The sequence below is a fragment of the Carassius gibelio genome, chromosome A2 (genome assembly GCF_023724105.1).
Source record: "Carassius gibelio isolate Cgi1373 ecotype wild population from Czech Republic chromosome A2, carGib1.2-hapl.c, whole genome shotgun sequence".
Classification (NCBI taxonomy): domain Eukaryota; kingdom Metazoa; phylum Chordata; class Actinopteri; order Cypriniformes; family Cyprinidae; genus Carassius; species Carassius gibelio.
The window spans coordinates 7,815,873-7,820,635 of NC_068372.1; the positions used below are offsets into that span (position 1 = coordinate 7,815,873).

Sequence of the window (4,763 nt, forward strand, 5' to 3'; positions counted from 1 at the left end):
ACACCCATGTTATCATCAATTTCAGTTTCCATTCTTAATACTTCCTTAAGCAGTTTAGACATTAATTTAGGGGTACTTGAGTCCTGACACATTCATTATCTGAAGGTTGCATCTCCTCAGGCATTCCTCTAAATCAAGATTTTTCCTGTAGGTTAGCAATATCTGATTCCAGCTTGTGCAAGGATTTTTGAAAACCTGTTATGTAATCAGAGCATGTGTTGAGGCCTTCTTCCATTTCAGTTAGATTTCTTTTCTTCATGCACCCTAGATCAGCGATTAATAGGTGGATGCTGCGGCAACTTGTTTTAAAGGCCTTTATTTCGTATTTAATTTCCTCATTGCCACCAGAACTGTTAGTTGCTGTACGTCCTTCACTAGGTAGGCATATTGACGTAATCTAAAAAGTGTGCAAGTTTGTGTAACTCTTTGTGTAATTTTCACAATGTGCTGTATGTCACTTTGTATTTTCATCACACTGCACCAAAAAATATATATTACACATAAATCACATTTTAATGTTTTTTTCATATATATTTTGACGAACCTAACCAAAGAAATGTCTACTCCATAGCCTGCTCACTAGCACCCAAAACATAAGTGCATACCTATTTATTTTATGATTTAATAGGTTTATGAGGATGATGGTAAGTAATGCAACCTGTCCATGATGTACCTTGTTTATCTGCTTTGAAGGGAAGCATTCAAATGATTCTCATTCAAATATATATTTTTTAAATATAATTTTTTATTTCGATTTAAATCATTATAATATTATTTTCTGTGCACAGCTGTCCTTGGCAGGACAGGCACTCTGATAGGCTGCTACCTGATGAAGCATTGTCTCTTCACAGCAACTGAGGACATTGCCTGGATGTGAATCTGCAGACTAGGCTCAATCATTGCACCACAGCAGCACTTTCTTGAAGAGTAGTAAGTCCAAACAGTCAAAGTCAAAAATGTCTGTCTACAGACAGACCGAGGCACATAATGACAAAAAATTGTTTAGAGGTTCTGTTTAGAAGAACTATGTTTCTCTCAAGGAAGCAGCACAGTATGTGGGTGCAAGGTGATCTCCATCGGTCCGAGCAGAAGCAACAGCAGCTGAGGCAAAGTCAACAACAGGACAGAAACATAGCCCCTCTCATCTCCAGCATGGACGACATGTCCATCGACAGCACCATTCTGAAACCACCAAGTGTGGATGAGGTGAGATCTCTGAGAAACTGAATCTACCAATCACATCTGAGTGTACAATAAAGACTGCTATTGACACTGATTTGTTACACTACAGAATGAGTTAATTATATTTATTTATTTATAGGTAGTTATATATTTTAATTCCATGCTGCCTTAAATTTACAAAAATAATGCATCGTAAAGTAAATAAAATCACTTTGTATAGGGGGACTACATTTTGCACAACAGTGGCAGTGACCTGTACCAAGTGCCACGCTATCACATAAAAGCATCGCAGTTTTGAAAATCATTAATTTTATTGAGGTACTGAACTTAAGAGAAAACTTCCTTTATTCCATGAGGACATTTCCGAACGGAAATTCCTAAATAAATAATTACCTATTAATAAACTGCTCTGCTATTTGTCTTCTTTTTTTCTTTTTTGGCAGTGGAATAAGCTCAGCTCCAGGCACCATTTCCCCTTCCAAGTCTTTCAAAACTCCTCTCCTCCTCTCCTCTTCCACAGCACCACGGAGACTAACAAACAGCCCTTCCTAATCCACTGGCAATCTAAAAAGGTACATCAATGTTTAGATACATTGCATGAAATAATTTTTATTTTATTTTTTCCAAGGTCTATTTTACTAGGGGTGTAACGATATTCAAACGAATCTGCAAAAACTATGATACACCTCCTATTGTACAGACTGCGGTACTCTTGTGACCACTGCTGGAAACACTTCTAACACATACTGCCATGATGGTTTTGAAATGCTTGGATTGCACGTAAATCTACACATTCCCGCATGTTTGATGATTTATAATTTAGTTTCATTTTATATGAATTTGAAGTTTGATAAGACAAGATATTGTTCAATTGAATTGAATTGAACAAGATATTGCAACACAAAATGCTAAAATACGTCAAACATATACATACTCCAAGACAATCATGTACAGGAGAGGAAGGGGAGGGAATGTTGTCATGTCTCTTGGCACTAATTATCATGTCAACAGACTTAGGCGATGTTTCCACTAGTGCATTTTCATTTTAAAAAGCATAAATTTTGCTATGGTTATGCCTGTCATTTACATTACCCTAGGGTTTTTGACCCTCGAAAATGGAGACCTTTGAAATGCTGCAGACCCCGTTTTATACTGAAAACTCTGGGGTTCCATTTCAGTGTAAACAGACCAAAACGGTGACTTTTGAACCAATGGCAGGCTCTTTGTGTATCCATGACAACCATGTAAACAATAACATCATGCTCATTGTTGGACCTGCATCAGTGGTCATGTAACCTGCATTTTTGGTTGGTTAGTGTGGACAGAGTGTGTTTCTGAAACATGCAATATAGTGTAAAGAGGGCCTTAGCCCCATTCATCACCAATATAAATGACAAAATGACAAAAGGCAGAGGGGATAGAAGTCCACCCTGAGGAACACCAGCTGGAACTGGAAAGGAGTTTTACACACAGGAGCCTCACTTCACCTTTTGGTCTCTGTTGTTCAGATAACGGGCCATCTGATACTATGCAGGTCGGCTAAATAATGTAAAGTGACATGACATCCAGCCAAGTATGGTGACCCATATTCATAATTTTGGGGAAAATGTTATGTTGGATGCTTGTATTGAAGATATCACCGGTCCCAACTCTTCATGAAAAGTCTTTAGCACACAAGTAGGAATGCAGTCAGACCCAGCAACCTTGGCTGCATTCGCTTTACATCTATCCTTAACTTGTCCATTACTCACAGGAGGCATACTAAAATTTGACTACTTCCAGGCAACATCTTCGTCAGACAGAGAAGTGTGGCTTAAAAAATTCCACACAGACGCAAAGTGCCTAGCCAGAATATCACACTCATGTTGCACAATGTTTTGATGTGAGACACCACATCACTCTTGTCTCCTTCCATCTCTGTTAATGTCTTCACAGTCTTAAATTATTGTTTAGGCTTGGTGCGTCACAGTTCCTCCACCTCATGCTGTTAATATTGTATCTTTGCATTCTTGATTTTTTTTGCCAATGATTGATTTTAATTTCCTATAAGAGGTTTAATTGTCAGAACAAAATTCATGCTATCTATCTTTTATCAGATCTTTAATTTGTGCAGTCATCAGAGGCTTATCATTGTTTGTGATAGAGACTTTCTTCAATGGAAATGTTTTATCCAAGAAAGACCTGATAGCGGAGGTAAATGCACCAACCTTATCCTCAGGGTCCGTAGCTTCATGAATGTGAGAAAAATCAGTAATATTCACGAGAAGGCCTAATTACCTGATTGTCTCAGGGGTATGTTTTCTACAAAAAATATGCTTGTGCTGGGCCAGTTTACTGCATTTAGCAAAGTAGACTGATGGTCAAAAGAGCCAACAGAAGGCAAATGCTCTGGTGACTGATACATGGAGGAAATACTGGGAAAATTTGAGTCTAGTTGACTGGCCTTTCTTGTAGCTCCAGTCACAATTAGTTTCAGACCATGTCTTTAGCAGGTGGTTTCAGACTTCAAGTCAAGCCAAGTTAAGTTGAGCTTTAACGTCATTCCAATACATGTATGGAACGATTAAATGGAACGAAATGTAATGCCTTACAGGACCATGGTGCTACATAAATACAGGTGAATCTTAAAAAATTAGAACATCATGGAAAAGTTCTTTATTTTTTGTAAAAAAAAAAAAAGCAAACTCTATTCACTGCACACAAACTGAAATATGTCAAATGTTTTTTTTTTTTTTTTTTTATTCAGATGGTTATGACTTACAGCTTAGGGGAAAAAAATGCCGTATATCATAAAGTGTGAATATTTTCTCAAAGATCAATCAAAAAAAGATTCAAGATTTAATTTGTTACCTACAAGTTATATTACATACAACAAGCAGTGAAATGTAGGTCGGGCATACTTTTTTGAGACTTTGCAAAAATAAGAAAAATTTATTATAAATAATGAAATATAAAAAATAAAAAAATGAGAAGAAAAAAATAAGATGAAAATTAAATACAAAATAATGAAATATACACAGTACATTAAACTACTACATAGATGAAATGTAGAGATGCTACACAGAAACTGCTACACATGCATGTGCAGAGATGTAAACAACGTGCAGTGAGGATGAGCTGCATATAGGTTATCTCTAAAAAGTGCAGTGTGCAGAGAGTTATTGGGTAAGCCTTCACTACCAGAGTCTCTAAAGTGCAGTATGGTTAATGTCGATGTTTAGTACGTAGTCTGATAGCGTGGTGGAAGAAACTCCTTCTGTGTCTCTACGTTTTTGCCATCAGACTGCAGAAGTGTCTGCCTAGCTGTAGCAGATAAAACAATAGGTTTCCAAAAACGATGATAGATTTTTTTTAAAAGCATGTAAGAACAACTGACTGCGCAAGGGACTCGTTAAAGATGGATATAAACAATCAAACCAGTTGAGTGGCACATGATCTCAATACACGACCAGAAATCCTGTCTGGACCAGCCACTTTCCTGATGCTCACACGCTTCAGAGCTCGACAAACCTCAACATCTAATAAAGTGATTTTGCACATGTCACTGACGCAGATGTTCTTTTCATCTGTGCACATCGGCG

The 4,763-nt window shown here is 37.3% G+C and overlaps 1 pseudogene; it reads left to right on the forward strand.

Moving 5' to 3' along the window:
- The window catches only part of LOC127939429 (dual specificity protein phosphatase CDC14AB-like), a 39,851-nt pseudogene extending 36,728 nt beyond the window's left edge, over positions 1-3,123 (forward strand).
- Positions 3,124-4,763: the final 1,640 nt, after the last annotated feature.